Consider the following 19,998-nt stretch of genomic DNA (forward strand, 5'->3'; position numbering starts at 1 on the left):
TGTTTGTTAACTCAATTACTTATGTAGGAAGTATAAAGAACAGAAAAGTGGAAAATAAAATAGTTTCAAAAAATCTTAGTTATGAAACCACTCATTTCACTATTAGGAAACTAATTATTCCTAAACCAGTACTTTAACCTTGGAGAAAAGAAAGGAAACCAAGATAAAACAAACATGGATTTGTTGAACTCTAACTACGTGCTAAGAATTGGAGTTGTAATATAGTTCAAAATCATAATAACATTTCATTCAGTTCTATCTCTTTGAGAAAGCGGAGTTCTCTTTCGCATTTTATACACGAGAATAAAGAACTTCAACAGAACTAAAGCTTTTTGGAAACCCAATAGGGTTTGAATGTCTATGTGTCCAGGTGTCATAATTCATCTGGGAGAAGCCTGCCATTACATAAGCTAGTAGCTTTTCTGATTCCTTCCCAGAGGCTCTCCTGTGTATTGTAGAGACAAGGAGGATCTAAAACTTTTACATATCATCTGCCATTCCCTTCCCGTGGTTCAAAACCCCTAAAATAAGTGGAAGAATAACTAAAACACAACATATCTCTGCATCATCTTTATGTCTTAATAATTCACACAAGCCTGGATATTTCTAATTCATTTATCTTCTATTTCACTACTTTCACTCCTCTTCTTGTGACTGTGTATGCCAAATATGATATCTAATTAGTCTATTGAATTGTTATTTTCAGTTCTAGAATATCCTATTGATTCACATTTTGTTGATTTCAGTTTCTTCTGTAATTATCCATGTTTACCTCTGGTTTTCTGAATATACATAGTTATTGTGATATTCCTGTTTAAAATTCCATATCTGAATCCTCTTTGGATTTTTTCTCATTGGATCATTTTTTAGCAAGACATTTTAAATCAAACACAGAATATTGAATCTGAAATCTGGTTAAGTTTCTAGAAAATTACTGTCTTCCTATATGGAGGATTATTTTTTCTTCTCTCATGCAGAAAGAACATAGGTATATCATTTCTTACTACCACAGGTTGTTGGTTTTTTTTTAAAGATTTATTTATTTATTTGACAGAGAGAGATCACGAGTAAGCAGAGAGGCAGGCAGAGAGAGAGGAGGAAGCAGGCTCCTCACTGAGCAGAGAGCCTGATGTGGGGCTCGATCCCAGGACCCTGAGATAATGACCTGAGCTGAAGGCAGAGGCTTAACCCACTGAGCCACCCAGGTGCCCCCACAGGTTGGTTTTATGCTTTCCAATGGTTGTCATATTTAATCTTGATTGTTTTTTCTTAATTCTTTCTTTATTGTATTTCCAGGCCCTTCCTGGATTTCAACTGACAAAATTGGATATTAATGATTAATGTTAGTTAATCATTAATATTAATTAATTAATGTTAATCAATGCCTCTATCTTGGGTGAGCTCTGAATTCAACTCCTGCCACAGACGTCACATAGAAGCTAAAATTTTGGCTCAGCACTTTAGTCCTTGAATGTCACTTTCCATGAGGGTTTTTTTAATTTGTTTTTGTTTTATCAATTTGGTTAAGCACATTTACATTCTGGGATCAGTAAACATCTTGAGAGAGAATTTGAACACAGAGTTTGGGGCTCATGTTGCTGAGTTCCCTCTTCCCTGTGATTTTATCCTTCAAATTACAGACTAGCAGCCCTGAACTCCTGTCTTTCTTCTTTATTAAGTAAGACTACAGTTTTCTGCTGTAACTCTGCTTTCCAGAACTATCAGCAATAATTTCCTCAGGGGGTAAAAAATCTAGGATGAATGTGGAGATAATTTTCCCTTCTTGGAGGGTTTGCCCCTGCTGGTTTCTCTCCACTGTTTTCAAATACCCAGTGTGTATACACATACACACAAACACACTTTGTCCTTTATATAAGAAGTTAGTCTGATACAAGCTACTTAGCCCTGGCTGACTATTCTAATTATATATATTTCAACTACTAGAAAATGATTAAAAACAGAAAGGATAAATAGAAATAAGAGCATTTATGAAAAAATATATTAATTTTGAAGGTGAACATGTTCTGTCTGTGGAGACCAATTAGAAGTTGAGAGATGTATATCATTCCTGTTTTAGTTAAATCATTTTTGTCTCATCCTTATGACATTGGTGTTCTTTACTCAAGAGGACTTTGTGTCAAAACATCATCTTCATTTCCTTCTTCTAGTTAGATCTGGGCAAGTCATTAATTATTGGTTTTCTAATCTATTATGTGTTAATACTGTACAGTTTTGTTTTGAAAAAATGTGGTGATAATTTATATTAATCTGTGCATTGATTTATTCAATAATGCTACTTATTATGTGCCAGACTTCTTTTTAATTGTGAAGGATTGAGAAAGTAGCAAAGAGATAAAGCCCTTAATTTCATAAAGCTCAAAAGTTTTTGAAAAGGAGAGAATTAATAAGTTAAATGCATAAATATGAACACTTCGTGTTTTAAATCAGATAATTTGATAGAAAATGACAGGTTAATGTGGAGGGGAAAGTAAAATTAGATAACCAAGCTTTACTTAAGTTTGGCATTTGAATTAAGACAAAAACACACAAAAATTGAAGATATTTCAGGGAGAGACAATGTTAACAACAACAAAGGTTTTGAGAAAAACTCTCTCTTAAAAGAGAAAAAAAAAGCTCAGTGTGGCTAAATTATAATAAAGTAGGAAGAAAGTGGAAGAATGAAAAAAAAAAAAAACTGGTGCTTGGGTGGCTCAGTTGGTTAAGCATCTATCTTCAGCTTAGGTCATGAACCCAAGGTCCTGGGATCAAACCTCACATTCACAGGAAGCCTGCCTATCTCTCTTTCTCTGCCTGCCACTCTACCTGTTTTTGCTCTCTCAAATAAATAAATAAACTCTAAAAAAAAAAAAAGAAAAGAAAAGAAAAGTGAGATCTAGTAAGATATTGCAGACCATATGAGGGTTTTTTGTTTGTTTTTTACATAAAGTATAATGGAACACCTGGTGCAGTTACAGACAGGTGAATGCCATGATGTGATTTATGTAAAAACAAATTAAATAAATATCACATTTACAGTTACTATGTGAAGGAGGAGATGGAACTGGCAGTGTGGGCCAGAATGGAGTAGGAGAACCATTAGGAAAATTTAATGTTCTTGTGAGATCTGATGCTGGTTTAGATTAAACTGAAGAGATTAGAGATGGAAAAATACAGGTGATTTGGGATATAAATTGGATTTAGATTCATCTTTGTGGTGGAAGTAAATTTAAGAGGTAGGGATAAAAAAGGGAAGTCAAGAGTAATTTTTAGTTTTTATTCGTAAAATTATATTTAACACTACAAAACCATACTCAAAATTTAACAATTTAATAACATTTCTAAGGGGTCATAGAAATTACATTGGAAAAAATCTTTACTTTTTTTTTCCCAATGCATAACTCATTAGTCACAGGACAAGGAGACTCAGAAATGCTTGCTTTCAGCCTGAGAACTAAGTAGGTTAGAGGCAAACAGCAGGTTACCAGTAGAAGGGCCCTAGACATCCAGAAATCATGGTTAGAATGCAAGTGGTAAGATACTACTCACAGACCACGGAATATTGGAATACTGGTCAAGTTAACAAAATGAATACTCAGAGAGAGGGAAAAACATAGGGATCCCATTCCCCCAGCTAAAACTCGGAGAAAGCAACTTGGCATCTAGGAGAAAGCCCAGTTATAATAATCAGAAAAACAATCAGGGCCAGATAGAGATAAGGGATTGTGTAAGATGTACTTCATTAGCCCTTTAGTGTGGTGTTAGGCCAATAACAAGCTTATGACTTGTAGATGAGAATTAACCCATCCCAATTATGAAGGAAGAAAAGGATTCCAGATAGATTCTTCCACGTTGTCCTTCAAGAAGTAAATGAAATTCAGATATACTGCCTAAGAACACATGTTCACAAATAGATGAATATTAAAATTGTCAACAAAGTTTTTTTAAAAATGTTCCCTAATACTTAAGGAATTTTTCACTACTTGCAACCTATGAATGTTAGACAATTTTGTTTCCAGTAATATGACCGGCTATATATCTTAAGACATACTCCCTTTGAAAAAAAAAATTCTGGCCAAAATATTTGAGCAATATTTAACAATTTTGTCAAACACATAAAAGAGCTATCTTGAGAGTAAGTGAATGCTGGAACACAAAGAGGAATGGACAGTGGTGAATACAGAGGTCAGCAGCATGCTAAATTTAATGCTGCTTTGATGGTAGTTGCAAAAACTTGTGAATCTTGAGCTTTGAGCCTTGGTTTGCAGAACAAAATGCCCAGATACTATGCTACTAGAGAATTTATATAGGAAGCCCTCTTCCTTAAAGTCGGGACTCCAAATGCCAACAACCTCTATGTGAGTTCCAACCAGGAGTAAACACATTCTGAATCCTTAGCCTACAGATGACATCTTCAAAGTAGTAAAAAGGTCAAATGCCAAGCTAGAATCCTGCACTCGGTGAAAATTTATTTCAAAAACAATTATGCAATAAAGGCAATATTAGGTTAAAATGTTGGAGACTAAAACTGGCAGACCTTATTAAAGAAATTCTATAGGATTTTCTTTAAGTAGAGGGAACATGTTCCAAGCAGGAAGGTCTGAGATACAAATGAGCTAAAAATGGTATATGTATTTTAACATACCTAAGTGCATATTAACTATATACACAAAATTAACAACTGTTTCATTGTACATGGATGTGAATTGTTATTTTAAAAGTAAAATTAAAAGTAAATAAAACAAAAATAGAGGAATCAAGTGAAGCTTCCTTATAAAAACAGAGCTTCCTTATCACCCTGCAATTGCACTATTGGGTATTTATCCCAAAGATACAGCTGTAGTGAAAAGAAGGGCCATATGTACCTCAATGTTCATAGCAGCAATGACCACAGTCGCCAAACTGTGGAAAGAACCAAGATGCCCTTCAATGAATGAATGGATAATGAAAATGTGGTCCGTATATACAATGGAGTATTGTGCCTCCATCAGAAAGGATGAATACCCAAGTTTTGCATCAACATGGACGGGACTGGAAGAGATTATAGTGAGTGACATAAGTCAAGCAGAGAGAGTCAATTGCCATATGGTTTCACTTACTTGTGGAGCATAAGGAATAACACAGAGGACATTGGGAGATGGAGAAGTGAAGTCAGTTGGGGAAAATGGAGGGGAAGAAAAACCATGAGAGACTGTGGATTCTGAGAAACAAACTGACGGTTTTGAGGGGAGTGGGGTGGGGGGTCAGGTGAAACTTATGGTGGGTATTATGGAGGGCAAGTATTGCATGGAGCACTGGGTGTGGTGTATAAACAATGAATTCTAGAAAACTGAAAAAGAAGTAAAAGAAAAGAAAAAGAAAAAGAAAAAAAAGAATAATCATGTGAAGACCAATACCAGGAGTAGACCATGAAACAAGGATTATGATTAATCTGTTCTCTGCTTCTAAATGAAAATAACGAAATTCAACATACTTTCTGTTAAAAAAAATCAATTTTAGGGGTGCCTGGGTGACTCAGAGGGTTAAGCTGCTGCCTTCAGCTCTGGTCATGGCTCAGGGTCCTGGGATTGAGCCCCGGGGAGCCTGTTTCTCCCTCTCTCTCTGCCTGCCTCTGCCTACTTGTGATCTCTCTCTCTGTGTCAAATAAATAAATAAAATCTTTAAAAAAATAAATTTTAAGGGGATTATACATTTTATGTATGTTACTTACAATAGTATATAAATGTGATATGCTTAGTAATAAATTCAATAATTTGTTGACTTTTTATGATTTTATACTTCAATAATTATAGAAAAATTATGTTGTCATGCATAAATAAGGAATCAATAAGGCACAAATAAATAGATATACCATGGTCAAGACTGGAAAAATAACAAAGAGGATAATTTCCACTATAATCATGGATAGTATTGACATGATCCCAATCATAATCATGTACAGTGATTCTGTGGACATTGACAATAAGATCTAAAATTCTTCTTGAATAAAAACAAAATAGTAGCACTAACTCTAAAAGATATAAAAAACGTATATCAATGCATAGAGGTAAATGGAACATTGGGATAGAATAGAAAACCCCAAAATAGACTCAGCTGCAATGTGAATACTTATTTGTACAGATCAGTAAGAAAGGATTAATTTCTCAAAGAATGATGCTGAAACCACTGGGCATTTGTAATAAGAAAAAATGGTACTGGACACCCACTCTATACTAGACATAGAAACAGTCTCAGATGAAATAAAGATAATAGTGGGAAAATGTTTATGCATTCAAGTTATGGATATATTTTTATTTTTTTCACTTTTTTTAAAAAATTTCTTTTCAGCCTAACAGTATTCATTGTTTTTGCACCACACCCAGTGCTCCATGCAATACGTGCCCTCCCTATTACTCACCACCTGGTTCTCTAACCTCCCACCCCCCGCCCCTTCAAAACCCTCAGGTTGTTTTTCAGAGTCCATAGTCTCTCATGGTTCATCTCCCCTTCCAATTTCCCTCAACTCCCATCTCCTCTCCATCTCCCAATATCCTCCATGTTATTTGTTATGCTCCACAAATAAGTGAAAACATATGATACTTGACTCTCTCTGCTTGACTTATTTTGCTCAGCATAATCTCTTCCAGTCCCATTCATGTTGCTACAAAACTTGGGTATTCATCCTTTCTGATAGAGGCATAATACTCCATCATGTATATGGACCACATCTTCCTTATCCACTCGTCCATTGAAGAGCATCTTGGTTCTTTCCACAGTTTGGCGACCGTGGCCATTGCTGCAATAAACATCGGGGTACAAATGGCCCTTATTTTCACTACATCTGTATCTTTGGGGTAAATACCCAGTAGTGCAATTGCAGGGTCATAGGGAAGCTCTATTTTTAATGTCTTGAGGAATCTCCACACTGTTCTCCAAAGAGGCTGCACCAACTTGCATTCCCACCAACAGTGTAAGAGGGTTCCCCTTTCTCCATATCCTCTCCACACACGTTGTTTCCTGTCTTGCTAATTTTGGCCATTCTAACGGGTGTAAGGTGATATCTCAATGTGGTTTTAATTTGAATCTCCCTGATAGCTAGTGATGATGAGCATTTTTTCATGTGTCTGATAGCCATTTGTATGTCTTCATTGGAGAAGTGTCTGTTCATATCTTCTGCCCATTTTTTGATATGATTATCTGTTTTGTGTGTGTTGAGTTTGAGGAGTTCTTTATAGATCCTGGATATCAACCTTTTGTCTGTACTGTCATTTGCAAATATCTTCTCCCATTCCGTGGGTTGCCTCTTTTTTTGTTGACTCTTTCCTTTGCTGTGCAGAAGCTTTTGATCTTGATGAAGTCCCAGAAGTTCATTTTCGCTTTTGTTTCTTTTGCCTTTGGAGACATATCTTGAAAGAAGTTGCTTGGCTGATATCAAAGAGGTTACTGCCTATGTTCTCCTCTAGGATTCTGATGGATTCCTGTCTCACGTTGAGGTCTTTTATCCATTTTGAGTTTATCTTTGTGTATGGTGTAAGAGAATGGTCGAGTTTCATTCTTCTACACATAGCTGTCCAGTTTTCCTAGCACCATTTATTGAAGAGACTGTCTTTTTTCCACTGTATATTTTTTCCTGTTTTGTCGAAGATTATTTGACCATAGAGTTGAGGGTCCATATCTGGGCTCTCTATTCTGTTCCACTGGTCTATGTGTCTGTTTTTATGCCAGTACCATGCTGTCTTGGTGATCACAGCTTTGTAGTAAAGCTTGAAATCGGGGTAACGTGATGCTGCCAGTTTTGTTTTTGTTTTTCAACATTTCCTTAGCAATTCGGGGTCTCTTCTGATTCCATACAAATTTTAGGATTATTTGCTCCAGCTCTTTGAAAAATACCAGTGGAATTTTGATCGGAATGGCATTAAAAGTATAGATTGCTCTAGGCAGTATAGACATTTTAACAATGTTTATTCTTCCGATCCAAGAGCATGGAATGGTCTTCCATCTTTTTGTATCTTCTTCAATTTCTTTCATGAGTGTTCTGTAGTTCCTCGAGTACAGATCCTTTATTTTTAAAAACACGTGCACTAACAATAAAGGAAAATTTTGGTAATTTGAAGACATTATAATGAGAACTTCTGCTCATCAAATAGCATTACAACTGTAAAAACAAATCAACAATTAGAGAAGATTTTGGCTTCAAAAATACTTAATATAGGACTGGTATGTATGTTATCTGAAAATCCTTATAAAGCATAATAAAAAATATAAATTGTGGGTTCCTGAATGGCTCAGTTCATTAAGCTCCTGCCTTCATCTCAGTTCATGATCCCAGAGTCCTGGGACTGAGTTCCAAGTTGGGCTCCTTGCTCAGTGGGGAGTCTGCTTCTCCCTCTGCCTCTCCCCCCACAATCATGTTCTCTCTCTTTCAAAAATAAATAACATCTTGGGGCGCCTGGGTGGCTCAGTGGGTTAAAGCCTCTGCCTTTCACTCAGGTCATGATCCCAGGGTCCTGGGATTGAGCCCCGCATCAGGCTCTCTGCTTGGCGAGGAGCCTGCTTCCTCCTCTCTCTCTCTCTGCCTGCCTCTCTGGCTACTTGTGATCTCTATCTGTCAAATAAATAAATAAAATCTTTTAAAAAATAAATAAATAAATAACATCTTAAATATATATATATGTGTGTATATATATATGTGTGTATATATATATATGCATATATACATATATATAAATTGATATGTTTATAAAAATAGGGGCTCCTGGGTGGCTCAGTCAGTTAAGTGTCCAACTAGATCTTAGCTCAAGCCTTGATCTCAGGGTTATGTGTTCAGGCCCCACATTTGGCTCTACACTGGGAATGGAGTCTACTTAAAAAATAATAATAAAATAAAATAAAATAATGAAATAAAATAAATATAAATAGTTTATTGCAATGTAAGTGGATGAACTATAGCTGCATATGTCATCATGGATGAGTCTCAAATAGAACAGTGAAAAACCAGGTCACAAAATAATTCATACAATGTTCTTTTAAATCTCTAACATACAAAAAGTCACAATGAAATTATATTGTTTAAGGTTGAGCCCATGGATTGTAAAACTCTAAAGCATAGCAATAATATAATTAATTATCACAAAAATGGGGATATTGGCTAACAATATCAGAACATGTCAGAATATCAGAACAGACAGAAGAAAATGTTCTGAGTTGAACTATGCAACATGGCAGGTTCTTCTTACACCAACAGGGGTACATATTAACAACTACTTAAGATATATTTGGCTATAGTATAAAGAATGCTAAACCTATTTACATATTAAATGCTATGCTATGTTAACTTGGGTACTGTTTTCAATTGTTTGATCCCTTCTGCCTTGTGTAAATGGGCATGATATTTCTTTCCAGTATTTATATTGGTCTTCGCCCTGACTTGTTTGGCCAAAGGAATATGGAAAGAAGTTAGAGTACATTAGTTCTTAGCCAAAGTCACAAGAGGTATTTTGTCTTTCTGTGCAACTATTCCATGGCCCTATGATCTGCCATGAGAAGAGTGTGTTTCAGATTTTGTTGATTCAAGGAAAATGTGGAATGGTAAAGCAGGACTAAACCAGATCCAGTCTGGATCTAAGGCAAATCCAATAGATCATAAGTGACAAATAAGTACCTATTGTAAAAGACATAGTGTGTGGGTGATTTGTTTCAAAACAACATTGAAAGAATAGTTAACACATATTGGAACATTCAATGGGAAATAATTAATTCTGCATTAGAGGAAAATTTTAGGCAAAACTGAGAGAGCAGATGACATTTCACCTGCACCTTTAAGGATAAGTTGACTTTGGATCACCTAGTTCCTTATATTTATGACTTCAATCAGTGTAATGGAGTATGAAAATTTATTGACTGGTAACTTACATAGTGTAATTACAAACGTAGGTAGGTAACAAAATGGGAGAAAAGCTTTGGGAAAAACATTTCCAAAACAATTATCAGTGTGGTGATGGGTGATACAATAAAGTTTACTGTGTGTTTTTAAAAGATAAAAACTTTACTTTGTAAAATAATTATTACAAATGATGTAGTAACTTCCTAAATCAGTTTGTAATCTCTGTTGTTCATTTCTGGAATATTATGATCTTATATATTTTTATGTCAGACTGTCTGGATAATCCTCTTCCCCTGTCACCCACTAGGTTACATCCCTCTGTAATATATTCTCAAAGCCTCTTCACTCCTCCTTTACATTGGCAACTACTGTAATGACAAAATAATTTTATAAGTATTTGTTAAGTGTTTTTCTCTCCTTCTCTAATGGGTCCTAAATGCGGCCAGAGACTGTCTGTTTTGATCCCTATTATAGAATGCCTGGGGCATGAATGGCACTCAGTAAATATTTACTTAAAAAGCATATCAATAAATGAAAGAACATGGGGTATGAAAACCTATTATATCTTTCACTAAATTTAGATCTTAGATAATTTATTCATATTTTAAATATTCTCAATTTTGTCATATGCAGATTGGATATAGCAAGGATTGGAGAAATAGACATAAACACATCACATAAATGGTAGTTTTCATTATTATTATTTAAATGCTTTATAGTACATGTAGGAGTTAAGGAAGAGATGTTAATATACAGTTTTTTTTCCCAATTCAATTCAAGAAGCTCACAGGAAAAAATTCCTCATGCAGGAATAAGGACATTTGAAGGAACATTATATCTTTTCTGGGTTTTGTGCTGCACAAATAATTGGTTTCTGCATTGTAAGTGTAGATCTAACAGCAGATTTCTATAATTGGCCTACATATTCATTGTCTATATTACCTAAACACCACCTTTCTGGGGTTATTTTGCTTACTTGAAGCATTAACAAAGAACATAAATGGAAGCAAAAGAATTCAGAAAGATTTCTTTCAAATGATTAAATTCACCTTCAGAAATATGATTTTGTATTTCATTCTATAATTACAGCATGTAAAGTTTGTCCTGAGAATGAAACATTTGGCTGCATCTTCCCATCCATTTTTGGAAAGTGAATTTTCCTAGACTTTCACCTCTGCCCTCTCATGATCATCCTTCATTATAAAATAGCTTTTTCATTGTCTTCAAGCTGCCTGGCAATTTAGGAATCAGTAATGAGAAGGCTGGAGTTTATTTGTTAAAGTGTTTGCTTGAATTATGCAGAAGTGCCTTGCTGTGCTTTAATTTAAACTAATAGCATTTCTTCTAATGCTATTACACAAATAAAGTGTTGATAATTTAGCCCTTGTCTGCCCCCCACTTGCTTTCCAAATATGAGATTATATATTTGAGGTGAAAAAAATAAATTTACATGTTTTCTTTAGATAAGTAATATTACACATATTGGAAATAATTGCTATTCTTCCTCAATATCTTCAGGCTACTTCATATGCAAGAAATCTCTAAAGAGTGTTGTTGTTTTTTTTTTTTTCTGTTCATGGAGAATACATCTAGGGGGTTATGCTAGTATGATGTTAAAATAGCTATGCTTTGACTCCTACAAGTGAATGTAATTCTGACAGTTTTATCACCCAAAACAGAATTATGTTCATTTATATATATATTTATTTGTAATTTATAAACTGCACTCCTGTTAATTTACAGTTCTGCAACTTCTGACAAATACATATAGAGGTATGTTACCACCACTACAAATGAGATATAGAATTATTCTACTGACCAAATAATTCTCTCATGCTGTCTTTTCTATTCAACTCTTTATTCTACAACTTTTGAAAAACACTGGTATGTTATCCTTCATTCAAAGAAGAAACATTTTTAAAAGAATTATAGATACTTGTAAGACATTTTTATTCATAGTCTATTTAAATTTTATAGATTTTCACTTCTTTTACATCTAATCTAAACTTAGTATATATTTATGAGATTTTTATTTAATCAGAAATCCCAGACTCATACTCTGTAGAAAATGTTTTTGCAGGATATGACTAAGTGTGCTATGAACAAATTGTTTTATGCCTTAGTAAGTTTAGAAATCTTTGACTTAAGTAATTTGTCTTTTTAGGGTCTCTTCCCCCGATATTCACAATGTAAAGCTTGTAGCATGGCTTACATTGATCATTTGGATACATGGAAAGACATAGGAAACAATAGAAAAGTATGAGAAACAGATTTATTCCATGTGGAAATACAGCAGATAAAAAGCAAAGTGGCTGAAATGCAGTAATTGAATTTTTGATTTGTGATAAAACAATTCCTGAGGATCTCTATAAATTCAACCAGAATTTCATGCAATTGTATATAACATAAACAGATGTAAAGCAGTCTGTATTAAAGTCTATGGCTAGGAAGAAATTCCTCTAAGTCCTTTGACTATGGAGAGTCAAAACAAAAGTATGAACACAGTATCTGAAATTGAGACTCAAAAGTAGAAATTGGGAGTGTACTTGAAAACTTGTGGAACATCAGCACAATACAAGAAATAGAAAGTGTTGTTGTATGGACTGAATTGAATGGAGTCTTACATTCATAACAAAATGCTGCAATTGATTGCTTAATTTTAACTTGCATTCGTGAATATGTGTATCTTTGCTATAAATTAGGAAACTTACATTTCCATGATGTCAGTGAGTAAAGTTCCTTGAAGAGCATTTTATCAGAGTAGTAATGAGATTTTATCTAGAAAGTTATTAGCTTCAAACTACTGATACTACCCCTCCCAGTCTGAGGTGAAGAGGATGAAGGAGAGACTGGCAGTATAATTTGATGCTGTACTTTTGATAAATAGAAATTACTTATCTAGCATATGATTATCTTTGAAAAAAATGGGAAACATTTAAGGACACCTCAGTGGCATAGTTGAGCATCTGACTCTTGGCTTCAGCTCAGTTTATGGTCTTAGGGTTGTGAGCTTGAGCCCTGCATCAGGCTTTTAGCTCAGTGTGGAGTCTGCTTTAGAGTCTCTTACTCTGCCCCTCCTCCTGCTTGGATTCTCTCCCCCCCTCCCTCTCTCTCTCTCTAAAATAAATAATAAGTAAAATCTTTTTAAAAAGGTAAACATTTATATCAGCTTTAATATTATAGCAATCCATAGCTACTTTTTAAAAAATTAAGCATAATGGGTCAATTACAAGTCTACTCAATTTTATGATTTGCAATTCCTTCAATAAAGGAGTAACTGCTATGAGAATTGTTCTCTTGTTCTGCACAATAAGAACCAGGACTTATATGAAATAACAGTTTTCAAACAATGAACTACAAGCATCAGAGGACTTTCTGCCTGATTAAAAGGATTTGAAAAATGATGTAAATCCTATAATTGCAGCTGCTTAATCCCTGGAGTCAGTTTTCAGGTCACAGAGCATAGGACTGAGGAAATAAAGATTAGATCTTGGGAAGGCCAAGGGAGATAAGAATTTATATTTCATAATACTAGATAAGAGGAGTTGCAAAAGGAGGGTAAGGAAAGAGAGGAAGGAAAGAAGGGTTGAGAGACAGAGAAGAGGAGAAGAAGGAGGTGGAGGAAAAGGAGGAAAGAGAGAGTAAGGAGGAGGAGGAGACAAAAGGGGGGAGAAGGAGAAGAAAGAGGAAGAGGAGCAGAAGGAGGGGGAAGGGTATGAAGTGAAGGAGGAGAAGAAAGGTGTGGGGAGGGACATGGAGGGGGAGAAGGAAAAAATTAAGAATAAGGGGAGGAGGAGAGGGAAGAAAAGAGAAGAGAAGGAAAAGGAAGGGAAGAGAAGGAGAACATGTTTGACTGTGCATTGATCTGTGCATGGATGGGAGGAAACACCCTGAAGATGGTAAGAATAGAATTCGGATTCCAAAATCTCATGAACAGTGGGGAATGTTTCATGATCACTCCACCTTTGGTGGAGAGATAGCATAATATATGAGTCTTTGGAGAGAGTCAAAATAGAGCTTGAACAAGTCTTAAAATATCAAACTAATCTGTAAATAATTGCATTCTGGAACAAACTTCAACACACTTTGAAAAAAGTATAAGATTAAGAGTCATTTATGGTTTGTCTCCCTCCCAATCCCATCTTATTTTATTTATTATTCTCCTACCCCCCTAACCCCCCATGTTGCATCTCCATGTCCTCATATCAGGGAGATCATATGATAGTAGTCTTTCTCCGATTGACTTATTTCACTAAGCATGATACCCTCTAGTTCCATCCACATCCTTGTAAATGGCAAGATTTCATTTCTTTTGATGGCTGCATAGTATTCCATTGTGTATATATACCACATCTTCTTTATCCATTCATCTGTTGATGAACATCTAGGTTCTTTCCATAGTTTGGCTATTGTAGACATTGCTGCTATAAACATTCGGGTACACATGCCCCTTCGGATCACTGTGTTTGTATCTCTAGGGTAAATACCCAGTCATGCAATTGTGGGGTCATAGGGTAGTTCTATTTTCAACATTTTGAGGAACCTCCATGCTGTTTTCCAGAGTGGTTGCACCAGCTTGCATTCCCACCAAACAAACTGGGGGTTGCTGGGGGGAGGTGGGGTTGGTTGAGGGGGAGGGGGTTATGGACATTGGGGAGGGTATGTGCTATCGTGAGTGCTGTGAAGTGTGTAAACCTGGCGATTCACAGACCTGTACCCCTGGAGATAAAAATACATTATATGTTTATATAAAAAAAAATTGGAAGGGGAAGCAAACCATAAGAGACTATGGACTCTGAAAAACAACCTGAGGGTTTTGAAGGGGTGGGGGGTGGGAGGTTGGGGGAACCAGGTGGTGGGTAATAGGGAGGGCACGTATTCCATGGAGCACTGGGGGTTGTGCAAAAACAATGAATACTGTTATGCTGAAAAAAATAAATACATTTTAAAAAAAGTAAAAGAAAAAACTATGTAGCACCTAAGAATATCAAATCCACAATATTTGCAATGAAATCAACAAAATTAGCAGGCATGCAAAGAGGTGGAAAAATATGATCCATGAGGATTTAAATCAATGAATAGAAACTGAATCAAAAGGATAGAAATTATGGAAAATTTAATTAGTAATTTAAGATCTTAAAGCAGCATTGAACTTACATATATTCAGTGAGGTAAAGAAAAAAAGAAACAGTGAAAAAACGGAAAAATTTTTAGATGTATATGTTTGGGAAATAAAAATACAAATAACTGATTTTTTTTTAAATTTCACTAGTTATAATAAAAACAGATTAAACACTGCAGAAGAAATCAGTGAACTTGAAGACACAGAGATAGAAAATGCAAGAACTCTCTTCTCAGTTCAATCCTACATTATACTGAGGGTTCTAACCATTTCTATAATAGCAGAGAAAAAAGTAGATATACACATTATAAAAGAAGTAAAATGGTGTTTATTTAAAGATGACATGATTGTTTATGCAGGAAACTTTAATCAACTACCATAAAAGTGACTACAACTAAAAAGTGAGTTTAGGAAGACCATAAAATGTCTATTTTAATATGTTAGTAATAAACAAAGAGAAATTGAAATTAATTTAACACTAATAATAATTTTAATATAACATATTTTATCTATTATTTTCCTTTTTCAAGTGTTTATTTAAATTGCAATTAACATACAGTGTAATATTATTTAATATAACTTCTTTATCCAATCAGTAGTTGATGGACTTTGGGGCTCTTTCTGTAATTTGGCTATTGTTTATAATACTGCTAAAATCATCAGAGTACATGCATCCCTTTGAATCACTATTTTTGTAACCTTTGGGTAAAAATCTAGTAGTGTAATTGTTGGATCATTGGATAGTTCTATTTTTAACTCTGAGGAACCTCAATACTGTGTTCCCTTTCTCCACATCCTTGCCAACATCCATTTTTCCTCTGTTTTTAGTCATCCCGTAATTTTAGTCATTCTGATAGGTGGGAGGTGATATCTGATTGTTTTGTATTTCCCTGATGATGAGTTATGTTGAGAATTTTTTCATGTGTCTCTTGGCCATCTGTATGTCTTCTTTGTAGAAATTTCTATTCATATCTTCTGCCCATTTCTAATTAGATTATTTATTTTGGGGGTGTTGAGTATTATAAGTTCTTTATACATTTTGGATACTAACCCACTATCAGATATGATATTTGCAAATATCTTCTTCCATTCTGAAGTCTGTCTTTTAATTTTGTTGATTGTTTCCTTCACTGTGCAGAAGATTTTTATCTTGATGAGTTCCCAATAGTTCACTTTTTGTTTTGTTTCCCTTACCACCAGGAGACATATCTAGTAAGAAGTTGCTATGGCCAATGTCAAAGAGGTTGCTGCCTGTGTTCTCCTCAGGATTTTGAGTTTTGAGGTTTTCTACCTCACATTTAGGTCTTTCATCAATTTTGAATTTATTTTTGTGTATGGTGTAAGAAAGTGGTCCAGTTTCATTCTTCTGTGTGTTGCTGTCCAGTTTTCCCAACACCATCTGCTGAAGGGATTGTCTTTTTTTCTCTTGGATATTCTTTCCTGCTTTGTTGAAGGTTAGTTGACCATATAGTTGTGGGCCCATCTTTGGGTTCTCTATTCTGTTCCATTGATCTATGTGTCTGTTTTTGTGTCAGTAACATACTGTCTTACCGATTACAGCTTTGTGATACAACTTAAAGTTTGGAATTGTGATGCCTCTCGCTTTGCTTTTCCTTCTCAACGTTACTTTGGCTATGTTAGGTCTTTTCTGGTTCCATACAAATTTTAGGATTGCTCTAGCTTTTTGAGAAATGCCAGGGGTTATTTTGATAGGGATTGCATTGAATCTGTAGATCACTTTGTGTAGTAGAGACATTTAAACAATATTTGTTCTTCCAGTCCATGAGAATGGAATGTCTTTCCATTTCTTTGTGTCTTCTTCACTTTCTTTCACAAATACTCTATAATTTTCAGAGTATAGATAGTTCACTCCTTTTTTAGGTTTATTCCTAGGTATCTTATGGTTTTTAATGCCATTGTCAATGGGATTGATTCCTTGATTTCTTTTTCTCCTGTTTCATTATTAATGTACAGAAATGCAACATATTTCTGCGCATTGATTTTGTTTGCTGTGACTTTACTGAATTTGTGTATCAGTTCTAGCAATTTTTTGGTGGAGTCCTTCAGTTTTCAACATAGAGTTGTCATCTCCAAAGAGTGAATGTTTGACTTTTTACTTGCTGATTTGTATGCCTATTATTTCTTTTTGTTGTCTGATTCCTGAGGCTAGGACTTCCAGTACTATGTTAAATTATAATGGTGAGAAAGAACACCCATGTCTTGTTCCTGACTGTAGAGGAAAAGCTCTCAGTTTTTTCCCCATTGAGGAAGATATTACCTGTGGGTCTTTTGTATACAGCCCTTATGATGTTAAGGTATGAAGCATCTGAGTGGCTCAGCTGGTTAAGCATCTACCTTTGGCTCAGGTCATGATCCCAGGGTCTTGGGATCAAGCCCCACATCAGGCTCCCCATTGAGTGGGGTGTTTGGTTCTCCCACTCCCACTGCCCCTCCTCACCTCATGCTCTTTCTCTCTCTCTCTCTCATAAGTAAAAAAATAAAATAAAATATCCTACCCTTATCCTATTATAAGAATATTATTACATTTGATGGCATCAGTGAGTTTCTTAAGTCTAGTTTCATGATCCAAGATTTTTCTTGCCTTTTTTTTTTTTTGCAGCTTCATTATTTTTCATGATTCTATCTTCTGCATCACTTATTTGTTCCTCTACTTCTTCCATCCTTGTGGTCATTACATTCAGCTGGTTTTGAATCTGGGCTATTGCATTTTTCATTCTGACCTGATTGGTTTTAAGTTCTTTTATCTCTACTGTAAGGGTATCCCTCATGTCTTCTACGCTTTTCTCAAGCCCAGCTGGAATCCTTACAATTATTGCTTTAAATTCTTGCTCAGTTATATTACATATATCTGATTTGATTATCTCCCTGGCTGTGAAGTTTTCTTATTTTTTTCTTTCCAGATGAATTCCTTCATTTTCACATTTTGTCTAGGTCTCTACATTCCTCTCTGTGTTAGGAAAGGCTATTCTGTTTCCTGCTTCTGAAAGTAATGGTTTTATGAAGCAGAGATTTTATAATGTCCAAGGCCTGGCACTTGAAGAAATGTCTTTTTGTCTGCTGTGTGCACTCTGGTATTTTATAGTTGCTTTATCCCTCAGGTCAGTCCTCTGCAGCATTACTCCTTGCTTGCAGTGGGGGATTTTTGGAATGTTAGTCAGAATGTGATGAGTTTTAACTAGGTGTGCTCTGGTCTGCTTATTAAGAGACCTGATGTTATTTCCACTAGAGCAGAAGATTTGGAGAACTCTATGGTCAGTAAATGCAATATGTATGGGGGTTTGTCCTGGTCTTCTCAGGGAGGGGCCTGCTGCACTGGTCAAGCGTGCTTGCCTGAGAAAAGCAGTACCAACCTAGAACGGGGTGACACTTGGTGTAAGTAGGTTAGACAGCCAACGTTGGTGCTGTACTGTGCTCTATTATGCTGAGGGGTGAGGCATGGAAATGGCATCAGCCAGCTCCTTTGTCCCTGGAGAGGGAAGCTTGCACTTGATGGTGTCAAGGAAGCTTTCCTAGAAGCGTGAATAATTTTCCCTTGGGCATCCTAGACATTTTTTAAGATTGCTTCTTTCACACTGTGTCCAGATTGCTTGTCTCCTGGACCAGTGCCATGCACTTTGGGCTCTATCCTACCCAGGCTGGCTGAGTTTTAGAACTCCTAACTTTAGGGATGTAGTTGGCAGGGACATGCACTGGTCTTCTGGGGAGGGTTTCATTGCACTGGGATTGATGCAGAAGGGCTGTGTCACCTGAATACAACAGTGTGGAATTTAGAGCAAACCACACTAAGCAGCCAGTGTCTGGACTCGCCAACCTCATCAGGTGTCTTTGTGTCTGTGCTGAGGAGTTGGGGGAAATGGCACACACTGGCTCTTTGGTCCCCAGAGAGGCAATTCCACCTCTCTCAGATGTGCTCCAAGAAGAAGGAAGAGTCTCTCCCAGTGTGTCTTGGGCAATCTTCAGATCATGTCATCTGTCCTCCCAGGTTAGTTGCCTTCCTTCTCCACAAAAGTAGTGCAGTGCACTTAGGGCTCTATACCATCCACGCCATAGACCTCTAAAACTCCAGTCTTTGAGCCTCACTTGTAAAAACAAAAAACCAGCCCCTCTTGCTTTCTGAGGCAATAGCTTTGAGGAAGTGTTCTCTTGCAGGATCACCTGTGTATTCCTCTCTCTCTCAATCTCTCTCTCTCTCTCTCCCCTTTCTATGTGACCAGGGATCCCTCCCCTCTGCAGCATCCATGATCTGTTTCTCCCCCAAACCACACCTTTTTACCTCCTACCTTCCATAATGTGTCCCCTTCTCTCCCTCTGGTTGTGCAGTTTGATCTGTCAGTCTTCAGACTGATTTCTTGGATATTCATAATAAGTTGATATTTCTCTAGCTATGTTGGTGGGACAAGGCAAGCCTAGGGTCCTGGGTCCTCCAACTTCTCTGCCATCTTAGCTCCTCCCACAGTTCTAAGATCACATATATTAGCATCTAAATGCATAAAATACTTACAAAAGGCTCTAGCAAGAAATATACAAAGTCTATAAATTTAAAACTAAAATAGCAGTTGAGAGAAATTAATAGTGATCTAAATGGAGAGACACACCAGTAAACACTACTAAAAACTCCATGATTAAAAATCTTGAAAATGCCAATTATGTGAAGAGATTTGGAGAATTGTATCTCTCATACTTTGCTTGTAAGAATATAAAATAGTTCATTCACTTTGGAAAATAATTCAGCAGTTTCTCATAAGGCTAAACATAAATTCACTGTAAGATCCACCAATATTACATCTAGGTATTTAGCCCATAAAAATAAAACATATATCCACACAAAATATGACATGTTTAAAACAGCTCTATTCCAAACAGCCCCAACTGGAAGCATCCCAAAATGTCCATCAACTTCTGAATAAAAGGATTATACTAAAAATGTGGTTAATATAAAAATGGAATAACTCTTAGCAATAAAATAAACTATGGATTAAAAAACACTATAATGAAA

Source organism: Meles meles, chromosome 1 (assembly GCF_922984935.1).
Source record: "Meles meles chromosome 1, mMelMel3.1 paternal haplotype, whole genome shotgun sequence".
Classification (NCBI taxonomy): Eukaryota; Metazoa; Chordata; class Mammalia; order Carnivora; family Mustelidae; genus Meles; species Meles meles.